This window comes from Vulpes vulpes, chromosome 12 (assembly GCF_048418805.1).
Source record: "Vulpes vulpes isolate BD-2025 chromosome 12, VulVul3, whole genome shotgun sequence".
In the NCBI taxonomy this organism is placed as follows: domain Eukaryota; kingdom Metazoa; phylum Chordata; class Mammalia; order Carnivora; family Canidae; genus Vulpes; species Vulpes vulpes.
The window spans coordinates 45,498,427-45,513,654 of NC_132791.1; positions in this window are offsets into that span (position 1 = coordinate 45,498,427).

Genomic DNA, 15,228 nt, shown 5'->3' on the forward strand with positions numbered 1-15,228 from the left:
TTTAGCTAATCAGCTGTTTGTAGAAAGGAGGGTGATTTATTGCACCCAAAAGCATAAGATACCTAGGAATAAAGCTAACCAAAGAGGTAAAGGATCTACACCCTAAAAATTACAGAACACTTCTGAAAGAAATTGAGGAAGACACAAAGAGATGGAAAAATATTCCATGCTCATGGAATAGAAGAATTAATATTGTGAAAATGTCAACGTTACCCAGGGCAATTTACAAGTTTAATGCAATCCCTATCAAAATACCATGGGCTTTTTTCAAAGAGTTAGAACAAATTATTTTAAGATTTGTGTGGAATCAGAAAAGACCTCGAATAGCCAGGGGAATATTAAAAAAGAAAACCATAGCTGGGGGCATCACAATGCCAGATTTCAGGTTGTACTACAAAGCTGTGGTCATCAAGACAGTGTGGTACGGGCACAAAAACAGACACATAGATCAATGGAACAGAATAGAGAATCCAGAAGTGGACCCTCAACTTTATGGTCAACTAATATTTGACAAAGGAGGAAAGACTATCCACTGGAAAAAAAGACAGTCTCTTCAATAAATGGTGCTGGGAAAATTGGACATCCACATGCAGAAGAATGAAACTAGACCACTCTCCTGCACCATACACAAAAATAAACTCAAAATGGATAAAAGATTTAAATGTGAGACAAGATTCCATCAAAATCCTAGAGGAGAACACAGGAAACACCCTTTTTGAACTTGGCCACAATAACTTCTTGCAAGATACGTCCATGAAGGCAAGAGAAATAAAAGCAAAAATGAACTATTGTGACTTCATCAAGATAAGAAGCTTTTGCACAGCAAAGGATACAGTCAACAAAACTAAAAGACAACCTACAGAATGGGAGAAGATATTGCAAATGACGTATCAGATAAAGGGCTAGTATCCACGATCTATAAAGATTAAACTCAACAGCAAAGAAACAAACAATCCAATCATGAAATGGGCAAAAGACATGAAGAGAAATCTCACAGAGGAAGACATAGATGTGGCCAACATGCACATGAGAAAATGCTCCGCATCACTTGCCATCAGGGAAATACAAATCAAAACCACAATGAGATACCACCTCACACTAGTGAGAATGGGGAAAATTAACAAGGCAGGAAACCACAAATGTTGGAGAGGATGTGGAGAAAGGGGAACCCTCTTACACTGTTGGTGGGAATGTGAACTGGTGCAGCCACTCTGGGAAACTGTGTGGAGGTTCCTCAAAGAGTTAAAATAGACCTGCCCTACGACCCAGCAATTGCACTGTTGGGGATTTACCCCAAAAATTCAGATGCAATGAAACGTCGGGACACCTGCACCCCGATGTTTCTAGCAGCAATGTCCACAATAGCCAAACTGTGGAAGGAGCCTCGGTGTCCATCGAAAGATGAATGGATAAAGATGTGGTTTATGTATACAATGGAATATTCCTCAGCCACTAGGAATGACAAATACCCACCATTTGCTTTGACGTGGATGGAAATGGAGGGTATTATGCTGAGTGAAATAAGTCAATCAGAGAAGGACAAACATTATTTGGTCTCATTCATTTGGGGAATATAAAAAATAGTGACAGGGAATAAAGGGAAAAGGAGAAAAAATGAGTGGGAAGTATCAGAAAGGGAGACAGAAAATGAGAGACTCCAAACTCTGGGAAACGAACTAGGGGTGGTGGTGGAAGGGGAGGTGGGCGGGGGGTGGGGGTGACTGGGTGATGGGCACTGAGGGGGGTAATTGATGGGATGAGCACTGGGTGTTATTCTATATGTTGCCAAACTGAACACCAGTAAAAAATAAATTTTTATATATATATATAAATAAATTATATATTTTTATATCACTTATAATTTAATATAATAATTTAATATAATATATTTAATATAATTTAATATAATAATATAATATAATTTATAAAATTATAAATTTTATATATATATATATATATATATATAATAAAAAAAGAAAGGAGGGTGATTTTTTCCTTTGAATTAAAAGTGGTACAGAGGTCGGGGTCAGGGTCTTGATTCACCATCTGACTTGGTGCTGATGTAGCTTAGATAGAAATTAATTATAATTTTCTCAGATATATGTAGTTATATAACTCAAGCAAATATTTAAAACATTTTCCTGAGACAAAATAATGCCTGAAGGTTAGAATCAAGGCTAATGCCTAGAAAGATTTTATGTTGCCTACTTAAGGTGTTGCCATGGAGCATATCCAATAATGTGAGTTTTGGGAAGTTGACCTGTGGGCCAAGCACATGTAGAGCACCATATGTAGGGAAGGAAGAGGTCACTCCTGTGTAACCTGCTCCCTTTGTTCTGATAGTCAGAGTATGAACTAAGCACCTTGTTTATAAGCTTCTAAGCTGAGTCTGAAGAGTTTGAGTCATTGAGATGCTGCAAGATCTTAATACTGTTTCTCAGCTTGTTCCTTTCAGAGTGGAGGAATTGTCAGTTTGCTCTCACCCAACATGGAATCTCTTTTTCTCTCCTCCTCTCTCTTTCCCATGTGTTTCAGGCAGCAAAGAGAAAAAGAATTAAAAAACATAAAGATGAGTACATCTCAATTCACAACATACTCTGTGCAATAACCATAAGGTATGCAAGGTATGTAATTCAACTAGAGATCCCACATCTTTAAATGGGGTTCAAGAAGGTGGGTAGAAGAATCAAAACTACATCTAAGAAAAGCCTACTTATTTCCATTCTTTTTCTCTACTACTAGAAAGACAATATTCTTAAAGAAAAGGTAGTAGGCATAATTAAACCAAATATTTATGCCTTTTATGATGCATTCTATGAGTGATTTAAGAAGATGAAAAGGAAGAAGTATATAGATTACACCAAGACTGTGTAATCTATAGAAGAGTTCCTGAAAGGGAAACATCATTTTATGTGCTTAATTTCTGACAAAACAACAGCACAGGGCCTCTCTAGCTTTCCCACGCCCATTTCTTCTAATATTAGAACTCTACTAAACTTCTTCCCACTTTCTTTTTGTGGGATCGTCTCACAATTGACTTCCTAAATGTGGAGCTCCCCAGAGGGTGTAATTCATATTGAAAATGTGTCACTTTACCATAGAGTTGAGTGCCCATTTCTGGGTTCTCTTTTTTTTCCCCTCCCAAGGCCCCCCTCCCCGGCCCCCTCCCGAGGTCCCCCCCACAGCCCCCCTCTGCCCCAAGGCATTTCTGGGTTCTCTATTCTGTTCCATTGATCTAAGAGTCTGTTTTTGTGCCAGTATCCCACTGTCTTGATGATCACAGCTTTGAAGTACAACTTGAAATCCAGCATTGTGATGCCCCCAGCTCTGGTTTTCTTTTTCAATAATCCTCTGACTATTCTGGATCTTTTCTGATTCCACACAAATCTTTTTTATTTATTTTTTTATTTTTTATTTTTTTTATTTATGATAGAGAGAGAGAGAGAGAGAGAGAGAGAGAGAGGCAGAGATATAGGCAGAGGGAGAAGCAGGCTCCATGCACCGGGAGCCCAATGTGGGATTCGACTTCGGGTCTCCAGGATCGCGCCCTGGGCCAAAGGCAGGTGCCAAACTGCTGTGCCACCCAGGGATCCCTGATTCCACACAAATCTAAAGATTATTTGTCCCAACTCTCTAAAGAAAGTCCATGGTATTTTGATAGGGATTGCATTAACATGTAAATTGCCCTGGGTAGCATAGACATTTTCACAATATTAATTCTTCTATTCCATGAGCATGGAATATTTTTCCATCTCTTTGTGTCTTCCTCAATTTCTTTCAGAAGTGTTCTGTGGTTCTCAGTGTGTAGATCCTTTACCTCTTTGGTTAGGTTTATTCCTAGGTATGTTATGGTTTGGGGTGCAATTATAAGTGGGATTGACTCCTTAATCTCTCTTCAGTCTCATTGTTAGTGACAGAAATGCCACTGATTTCTGGGCATTAATTTTGTATCCTGCCACATTGGCGAATTGCTGTATGAGTTCTAGCAATCTTGGGGTGGAGTCTTTTGGGTGTTCTATGTACAGTATCATGTCATATGCAAAGAGGGAGAGTTTGGCTTCTTCTTTGCCGATTTGAATGCTTTTTATTTCTTTTTGTTGTCTGATTGCTGAGGTAGGACTTCTAGTATGATGTTGAATAGCAATGGTAAGAGTGGACATCACTGTCATGTTCCTAATCTTAGGGGAAAGACTCTCAGTTTTTCCCCAATGGGAATGATATTTGCTGTGGGCTTTTCGTAGATGGCTTTTAAGATACTGAGCAATGTTGCCTCTCTCCCTACACTCTGAAGAGTTTTGATCAGGAATGGATGCTGTATTTTGTCAAATGCTTTCTCTGCATCGATTGAGAGGATCATACGGTTCTTGTTTTTTCTCTTGTTGATGTGATCTATCATGTTGATTGCTTTATGAGTGTGGAACCAACTGTGGAAGGAGCCTGGGTGTCCATTGAAAGATAAATGGATAAAGAAGATCTGGTCTATGTATACAATGGGATATTACTCAGCTATTAGAAATGATGAATACCCACCATTTACTTCGACATGGATGGAACTGGAAGGTATTATGTTGAGTGAATTAAGTCAATCAGAGAAGGACAATCATATGGTTTCACTCATAAAGGGAATATAAAAAATATTTGAAAGGGATTATAAGGGAAGGAGATAAAATGAGAGGGAAAATCAGAGAGGGTGACAAAACATGAGAGACTCCTAACTCTGAGAAATGAACAAGGGGTAGTGGAAGGGGAGGTGGGCAGGGGGATGGGGTGACTGGGTGACAGGCACTGAGGGGGGCACTTGACAGGATTAGCACTGGGTGTTATACTATAGGTTGGCAGATCGAACTCCAGTAAAAAATATATGTAGAAAAAGAAAAAGTGTCACTTAAGTCACTTAATAAAAACTTCAGTTAGCCTCTCTTGCTCCATTTTGCACTCAAGGGTTAGGTAAGAATAAGAAATACGAATCCTACCATGTGAAGGATGATTTTAATGAGCCAATTAGATACAAATAAGGTTTCTTTTCTAAAAATTACTTCCACTTATAACTGTTTTCAGAGCTATTTTTGTTCTTATCAGGTATCTGGGGGTAGTTTTCCCCCCAAAAGGAAGTATGTAAAATTACCTTCCTATAAATTGCAGTTTATGGGAAACACAGGTTACAATTCCCTGTTACTAGCTGTATTAGATAATTACACTAAGGATGGCCAATGAATCACATCTTTGGGTGTGTAACCTCTTGTAGAATAATCCACCCCTTTGTATAATCCCCTCCCACACTGAAAGACCACATGAAAAGAAAAGCCCAACATTAATTCACTTCCTCAGAGAAGCAGATTCAAAGACAGGATCAAATGTGCAAGACATTCATTGGTGAAAAAGCCAGAAGAAATTAAGAGTAGGGGGTCAGAAGGGCAGAGATATGATATAGGTCTACCCCTATAAAGGAGAAGGGTTAGGGAGGAGTGTTGGGTGTGCTGCATGTGTTTCTAGAAAAGTCTTAGATGTACTGATGAACAGTACTGAGGCGGGAGGCAAAGTAGCCTATCTCAGAAGTGAGTCTGTCTTTCTATGACTGTCTTTCTATGACTTTTAGTTGCTGGCCCATGAGAACTGTGGCTTACATGTGAATACAGTAGTAAGCACAAAGCCAGGAGCTTGGGCTGTGGGTCAGTTAATGTTCTCTAAACCAGGATAGCTGAGTGGCCTATTTTCATGGTCACGACAGGCAGGTAACAAAGGTTCTCAAACTTCATGTTTCTCAGTTCCTACCACCAGATAAAGACTGATACTTTCCCCTTAATTTTGGTTCAAATAATCTAGTGGAAGGATCTGAATGGTTCAGCTTGGTGAAGTACCAAAATGCGGTCTAAATTAGCTTTGTCCAGAAATACAGTGGTTTTTGTGTTCTTAGAGGCACGGCATGGAAAGTCCATCCTTATGTTCCTAGAGGGGACACATTGTGAGCCAGGCAATCACCCACAATGGAAAGAAGAGGAACAAATAGATGTATCCAGAGGACTCCAACTGACACTACAGATATTATGAGATCAAGTTTGGAAATGCGGTCCCTTTAGCCTGTGATCTTCCATCTGTGATGGTAGTCCTTGAAGCTCCCAATCAAGATAAACTATTCTTTCTCCTCTAAGTACACAGCATTTTCCCTTATTACTTGATGCTTTATATGAAGATCAAATGAGTAAATACATTTAAGGAGTTTAGAACAAAACTAGGTCTAGCGTGAGTGAGTGTTCGAGAAATTTAGCTATAATCATCATCATTACTATTATTAAATTTAGTGGGATGCATACCTGTTTCCTTCACTAGTTCATATGTCCCTTACAACCAGGGACTGTTTTCTGGACATTTTAGCTCATTACAGAGCAAATCAGTCTCCCAATGAATGCCTGGTGAATTGAGTCAAATCTGCTTTCAAGATTTCTCTGAGGAGAAAGCATCTGAAATGCTGAAGAGCCCCCACGCCACAACAATATGTGAGCTTTTGCTCTGCTGTCAGATCTTAATTATCCTCCTGTAGAGTCTCCACTTCTTGGATTAGCCACAGCACATGTTTAATCCCTTGTCACCAAAATGCTTCTGGGACTCTGCCTTGAATTGGGATCAGTTAGGAAGGGAAAAGTAATTTTAGTAATTAGCCCATGCAGAACATGATCAAAAAGGTTAATTTTCTACTCTCAAAAGCACACAATGCACACAGAAATGCTTTTTATATTCTCCACCCTCTTCTCTCCTCTGCATTAGTATGAAAGGCTGAGGGCTTCCTATAAAAATCACAATTATTGTTTAATCAATGAAAATGCTAGAAGTGATGATCTCGAAGTGGTAGGATTAGAGATAATTTTTATTTTTCCAATTTTGTTTGCATATCTTTTCAAGTTTTTTTAAAACGAGAAATCTCTCTTATAAGAAGAAAGTTCCTTCCTTCCTCCTACCAACTACCCACCATTTAATTTTGTTAGAATAAATTTCATGGTGCTCATAAAAATTCCGGAATTAATTAGTTAGTTAACATTAAATGCGGCATTGTATGATGTTATTTAGCTTTCCTGAGTCTCAATTTTCTCATCTGTAAAATGGAAATAAAATAATTATGTTAAGTGGCATGAAAAATAAATAACACAAAGCATAGTGCATGGTTCATGATCTTAAAATATTTTAATTTCCTTTTTTTTAAAACTGAGTTTTTGTGATTCTGAAGAGCACACAACTCTCCAGAGAAAATTCATCCATGTTAGCCATGAAATTAGTAATAAAGATCCCCATATGATATATTTAAACTGTAGTGTTGAACACAGTCTTTTCCTGAGGTATTTTTTAAATAAATGTATTGTCCCCAACACTTAGTATTTGTGACCGAGGGTTATTGTTGAACATTCTGATTCTTTACCTAATAAACAGTATGTTTTTGAGGTGATTGTCAAAAAGGAAAAAGACTTGTCCCACACAAGCTCTGTCCCATTCTATGCTTTCTTTTTAAAAATCAATTTATTGAAGTATGACTGACATAAAAAAGCTGTACATATTTAATGCATATGATCTGATGAGTTTGGAGATAAGTATATATCCATGACATCATCATCCCAATCTATTCCATAAACATAAACATAACTATCACCTTTGAAAGGTTCCTCCTACTCTTTTTATACTTTCTGAAGGGAATGAAATTGGCCCTTCAAGGATTATTGATTTGAAATGCTGTGGAGAGCAGCAATTTTACCTGTAAGGGACTAATAATAAAATAGAGACTGGTGAGGAAATACCCCAGATCAGAGAAATTGCTTTATATATTACAAGGGATCTAAGGCATTCAACAAAAGCAAATCGAAAAATTTCAGAAGAGAACAACAGCTTTCAATAGTAATGGTAACGATGATCAACATCCAACCTGAACGTTTGTTGAGTGATCGCCATGTATGTGCCAAGTGCTAAGCTGAGCATTTTACATTTATTGTTTCACAAGAGCCCAGTGAAGTGTCTACTATCATGCCCTTTTGCAGATGAGAAAACTGAACTTTTAAAAGGTAAAGTGATATCCCTAAGATAACACAAGTAATAAACTACAGGATCAGATTTGTCTGGTTCAGGAACCTGAACCCATAACATGCCTAGTGTAGAGTAGAAGAACTGCATAGACCATAAATACTTAATAAATATGACTAGCTTGGAATACAAGAATGGCCCCAGAGGTAAAGCAGTGTCTCAAACTGGGAGACACAGCTTTTGTATGGAGTCATGCCATCCACTCATAGTAACTATGCATGATCAGGGTAGCTATTTATAGGAAGGAATTACAGTAGGTAAGTAGGATTAGGAAGCAATCTGATAAGGCTTGAGGTCCAAGGGATTTTCTGGGGAGTACATTTGCAAAATCTGTTTATATTTGGTTTGTTTATTAGCTTGGCTCGAAGTGGTATTAGTTTTCTAGAGTTGCCTTAGCAAAATACCACAGAATCAGTGAGTCAAACAAGAGAAATTGATTTTCCCATGGTTCTAAAGGCTGGTAGTCCAAGATCAAGGTTAGTTTCACCTGATGGCCATAATGGAAGGATCTGTTCTAAGCCTTTCTCCTTGGCTTATAGATAGTAGTGACTCATTGCTCTCATTGCTTTGTTCTCACATGGTGATCCCTCTGGGTCCATGGTGTCTCTTCCTCTTCTTATAGGGATACAAGTCATATTGGATTAGAGCCCCACCTTAATAGCTTGATTTTATTTCAATCACCTCTTTAAAGACCCTATCTCTGAATACAGTTACATTCTAAAGTCCTAGGGATTGAGACTTCATCATATGAATCTTGGGAGGACATAATTCAGCCTATAACATTGTCTGATAGAAATAATCAGGGAAGGAGCACTAGGTCTGGGCAAATTGTGCCCTGTTGTGCAATGTAACAGCTGTTGGGGGTCACCATCCTGTGGGGTTGTCTCCAACTGTGTCCCTATCAGATCCCATCTGTGCATTGCAAATCTACTGTGAACAGATGCTCTCTGTCAAATGAAATTCCTCCCCACACTTAAAGGGCATGTTGTGGAACCAAGCTGTCCAGTAGAGAGTATTCTCAGTACTACATGCTGGGCAGGGGCTCAGGGCAAATGACTGTGATGCCATCACTCCTCCATGCCCTTTTATAAAGTTAGCATGGTCTATAGGAAGGCTGTTTGTATTCCAGGAAGCAGTGATATGGCTAGAGAGAATCTCATTCCACAGAGAGAGAGATACACTGTTCTGGAGGTATACGGGCTAGCAATGAATACTGACTGACAACATCCTGTATTTTTATTCATGTAGTGGTTTGCTATGTTGTTTAGATTCTGCATCTCCTTTTTCTAATTCTATTATTTCTTGGGCTGTTTTGACATAGTGTCTCAGGTAGATCACAGCTGGCAGGTAAAGCTATGAATTGCCCTCTTTTCCTACCTTTCCAGTATCTCTTTTGCAAACATTGGACCTAAAGAGCCTCCAGAGAAAAAGGGAAGGGGACTCATATATTATCTGTGTGATTTGAATTCAGACTTTTAAAAGCTTGTATAGAGCACTGGAGAAGAATAGGGGGATGTATTAAAAGACATTTTTTTACCAGGGTCTTCTAAAAACCCAGAAAGAGTGCTCATCAAGAAGGAAGAGTGGTATGTTGAGACAAATTCAGTAACCCAGTAGGGGCCTGAGTTGTTATTCCAGGTATTATAGAACATGAGTTTAGACCAGTAGCATCACTTAGTGTTTGTGTGCTCAGGCACGGCATAGGCTGTGTTTGTAATCTAAGTAACCCAGTGAACTCTAAGATGTTGTATGACTGAGCAACAATACGTGATAGAGCATAACTCAAAAGTAGTGACCTTCTTCTTCCCTTCTTGGATGACCCCAAGGCTGCCCCCTGCATTTTGAAGAACTGACGCCCAGTGACTAGAACGATTGGTCGGAATCTATATTCAGGGATACCACTTGAAACTGGAAAAGATATTGTAGTAGCTGAAGCACATCTTCATGTGTCCACATAGAAGCTTCTGTGGGAGGCCTGGCACCTCTGTGAGGACATAAACACTGTTAAGGCACTTTATAAGGTATCACTATGTTCAGGCTTCATGCTAGCAAAATGCAGGTGTAATATTTATCTGACATCTCTTATCAGAAACTGGTAAATCTGAGCATATTGGGATCATAATTAGCAAGAGCAAATTTTCTTTCTGCTTTATTTCATAATTTTCTTTAGGTGAAAATGTTTCTGTTTTCTAAGCTGTTCTTATTTCCCATCAGAAATAAGCACTCCTTTTGCTGCTCAATCTTAGGCCTTGTAAATTCTATTTAAGAAGTTAGGGCAAGATTATGGCATAGTAAGTATCATGGCAAAAAATAAAGAGCAACCTTGAGTCTGAGAAACTTTGGCCCATTGGGGAACAACACCTAAGAATCTAGTAAATAGGAAAGGATAAAGCACTGTGATATAACACTTAGGAACAGTGAGCAGATTGTTAGTTCTTTTTAGTGTAATGCCAGGTGCTATCTCTACATCCTGTCTTTCCAACCACACAGGACCTAGGATTCAACTAGCTATTTGTACTCAAGATATTTCAAACTAAATCTATCATCTTCTACAGTGAAGCTTCCCATGTGCTGGTAAGTGGTGGAATCAGGATTTGAACTCAAGTACTTTGACACTGGAACTTACCTGTGTAATCATTATCCAATGCTGACTGTTCAGCTCAAATAGCTTCTTCATCTTACTTTTCTAAGTCGGCCTTGTTCCGTCCTTTCTCATGTTTTTCCTCATCCTAGGAAATTAATAGGGACTGGATCTCATCCTCCTGGAACTCAGCCAGTACAAAGGAGAATACATTAAGTGACAAACAAACAGTACAGACAAGTTCCTCAGAGAAAGAAATATGTGTTTAAGGCCACAGTTTTATTTAATTTTGGTTTGTTCCCTGTAGGGATTAAAGAATGGACTCTCAGCTCCTCAGGTCTGCAAGAGATTTTTTTTTTTTCATTCCTGAACTTTCCATAGGCTTCTGATTTATAATGTGTGTTCTCTGCAGATTGTCACAGAACAAGAAACTTGCCTAACCAAACAATGGAGGCACCAGACCTTTGCTGACATTATTGGTGAACATCATCTTGCCTGCCATGGGGGTGAACAGTCATCCAGAAAAAGAGAGAAAAACCTAAAGGAGAGGGCGTGACTGACTCCAAAGGGAAGAACAAACTGTCTTGAAAAACGGTCCCAAGAACTACTTCCTGTCCAGGTTTATGTTCTGGTTTGTATGTTGCAGGACTCTGTTTATCAATTAGTTTCATGACTTTGAGCAAGACCCCGACTTTCTTCAAGTCTCAATTCCATTTCTCAATTTGATATGTTAATATCTGCTATGAAGATCAAAAGATGAAAAAGATGCAAAAGAATTTTAATTCATTCATGTATTCCACAAACATGTCTTGAGCTCCAAATAAGAGCTAGTTGCTGTGGGCTGTGACCATAGGAAGGGCTCCATATTTTAGGACCTGAGCAAGTCCTTGAATCCTGCTCCCTTATTCTTCCCATGTTAAAGATGATGCCAATAACATTTTCTTCCATAACATTCATGATGGAAGTATTTTAATTTTAAGGAAGAAAAGCAAAAAAAAAGTTTTACGAGGATATATGAAATTACAATTCTTTTATTCATATTAGTATACATTTAAAGTCATTTGTGAAGAATCTAGTAGCTTGGGATACATGGGTGGCTCAGCGATTGAGAGTCTGCCTTTGGTCCAGGGCGTGGTCCTTGAGTCCCGGGATCAAGTCCCACATCAGGCTCCCTGCATGGAACCTGCTTCTCTCTCTGCCTGTGTCTCTGCCTCTCTTTCTCCATGTCTCTCATGAATAAATAAATAAATAAAATCTTAAAAAAAAAAAAAGAATCTAGTAGCTTTGTCAACACCACTATCTCTGGCAAGAGACCACTGCAGTTCAAATCCTACTACATATTGGCTATGTAACTTTGGACAATTTACCCACCCTCTGTAAACCTCCCTTCCCCACATTTTTTTAAAAAGAGAAAATGTAGATAATATCTATATTACAGAGTCATTCCAAGGATTAAGCATATATATTCATGATTATAGATGGGAAATAAAGGCAGTAAAATTTAATGACTCACTCAAAATTTAAGGCAAAACAGGACCTGTGTCCTTATATGTACTTACTCAGCATACTGCTGGCTTAAAGGCCTTAAAAATTATTTATTAAGGTTATCTATATTCCTCATTTAAGTGTGTTCTAAAGAAGTTTAACTCCAAATTAAAAAATCAAGATGATGGGGTGCCTAGGTGGCTCAGTCAGTTAATCATCTGCCTTTGGCTCAGGTCATGATCTGGGAGTCCTGAGATCGAGTCCCGCTTTGAGCTCCCTACTCTGCAGGGAGCCTGCTTCTCCCTCTCCCACTCCCCCGCTTGTGCTCTTTCTGGCTCTCTCCCTCTCTCAAATGAATACAAAAAAATCTTTTAAAAAATCAAAATGATGATGGAGATAATAACTACGACGTCTTGAACACCCTGTGCTAGATATTATGAAAGGTACTTTATATACATAACCTAGAACCCTATTAAATATCAGTAAATATGATGGTTGTCATCAGTGTATAGATGAAAAAACTTGGGCATAGAGAATTTAAATACCTCACTCGAAGCTGTACAGGTAGTAGGAAGTAGAATTAGGTTTTGAACCCAAGTGATCTTACTAGTGTCTGAATTCTTAACCCTTATGCAGCTGAAAAAGAAAAAGAAGAAAGAAAGAAAGAAAGAAAGAAAGAAAGAAAGAAGAAGAAAGAAAGAAAGAAAGAAAGAAAGAAAGAAAGAAAGAAAGAAAGAAAGAAAGAAAAAGAAAGAAGAAAGAAAGAAAGAATCTCCTTTTGAGCCTTCTACCCCTTGTGGCCTGGCATACCTTACATCTTGTGAGCCAGATGGAGCCAGTTGATCAGTTCCTGGTTTAGAGATTGCCAGACTTCTCAGCCAAGTCTATGCTGGACTTGGGCTACTACAAGAGGAAATGCAAGGATATGCCTCATGTTCCATCCCTAGAAAGGCCAGGGCAGGGTGGGCAAGGGCAATAGCAATGAAGGGATGAGGTGCTCAGCAGGACAGCAATACAAGGTGAGGGTGATGATGTTGTGGTCAAATTAATTACTCAACATTGCAGCTGAGCCCTTAAGCACAAAGAATCCTCTTGGGTAGAGCCTTCAAGAGTCCTTCATATTTGAATATCTAGGTAGTCTAATTCTTAGAGGTGGTTACTTCTCAGGGCAAGGGATCTTTTTTTTTTCTCCTGGGAAGACAGATAAAAGCAGACTTAAACAGTGATTATGTTTAGAATGAACTAAAAGGCAGAATGTCAATAGGTTAACTGGTTAGATAAGAGGAAATGAGAACCACGATTAAAATATACTATTTTATACTGTAGAAATGAGAGTTAGTATGAAAGCCAGGGAAATAATTGAGCAGATAGGAAGTGAGAATCAGAAAGAAAGCTTAGAGCCCCCTCTGACTTCCTCTTAATCAGACCCTGATCTTGTTGGTCAGGCGGCACAAGCACAGGTGAACACCCTACACCTGTGTTTCTTTGTTCCACAGGCGAAGATTTCAGATCTGGATGAGAATGAAGGAAGAAAAAGAGCATCCTAGAACTCTGGATATTTACTATCTCAGTAGCTCCAAACAAAATGTGCATAGAAATGTCCTCTGAAATCACCAGCATCCAGCTGAACCCAGTTGTTCCTATATCCTCTCCCCTCATCAAATTCTGGGTCACTTACATTTGAAATGGATGATATCTTACAGAAAGAATAATAGCTAGCATTTGATAGTAAGATGCTCACATAGTTTATTGTCTAAATCATGATGTTTCTGATAATGAAAAAGTATGCCATGGGAGTCATAAACCAGCACCATCTTGAACAAATACAAGCCATAGAATCACTGTTTATTGAGCATTTGCTTTGTGCCAGGCACTGGCTTAGGGCTTTGGAGGTCATATCTCATTTATTCTTGCCAACAATCTTGTAAAGGAAGTGTTTTTACGACTCTAATTTTATCGGCAAGAAAACAGAGTAGGAGAGCCACCAGCCTGAGAGCTAACATTGCTCAGTGGAACCATCTGATTAGCTCCTGTTTTCCCAGTAATCTGTTTGCCTATCTCTCAGCTTTAAGCTGAGGTCTCCTTTTCCCACTAGGAAACCACCTCCTCACACTGACCACCTGCACCAAGTCCACAAGAAGTCATGAGTGACAACCTGATGGACTAAAATTAAGACTGTACAGAGCCCAGAAGTCACCTGATTAGTTACCCCTAACATTCCCTTCACAGGCCAAGAAATTAAAAAAAGTCTCTTTTCTCTTAAGAAGTGAAGGCAAACTTTTCAAAAATGATTACACTGTGGTCATGACACAGTGAATAGAATGGGAGAGGGAGAGTTCAAAGGAGAATCTTGTTCCTTCTTGCAAAATGTAAGCACAAAATTTTTCAAAGAAGGCTTTTGCCTGTTGAAGAGATTGTCTCATTGTGGTAGCTTCAAAAGGCAGAAAGGAGGATGTGATGTTAAATGGGCAAAAGAGGGGTGAAACACCAGAATTTCTTTTCTTCATTCATACACTGAAAGAAGAGCACATGGCTGTGCTATTTGGCAGCTTTGTGTGCATGGGCTCATTAATCTAATTCTGAAATTCTATTTCCTCCTCTGTATAAAGAGAAATGACATCTACTTTGCAATGTAGTAGATATTATTATCTTCTATAATAGAGTTCAAGGACTGGTCCTTTGACTCCCCACCAACAGGATTGCTAAGAATTAGGTCCTGAACAAACAAGCATATGCTAGGAGCAAATTCTTTTCCAGAAGTCTTTATTCTTACAAAAACACCGATTTTTCCCCCAACTGCTAAATGCTGTATCATTACACCATTCTCCTTGTTGATCCTACTATGGCTTGTTTCACTTGGGAAACTTTCAGAATTGAAAATGTGGTCAAAGCACCAAATGGATTTTTCTGCCCCTATGCCTTCCAGAATGATGGATTATTATGGCTAAATTCCCTTAAGTCTACCCCATTTTTGAACCTGAGCTCAAACTGAACAGGGTGTTTGAGGATGTCACAGCCATGCCCACTTTTGATTCTGCTGCAAGTATTTTGTTCAAATTTGTGACTATTAATGAATATACATTCAAACTTTCATTACACAA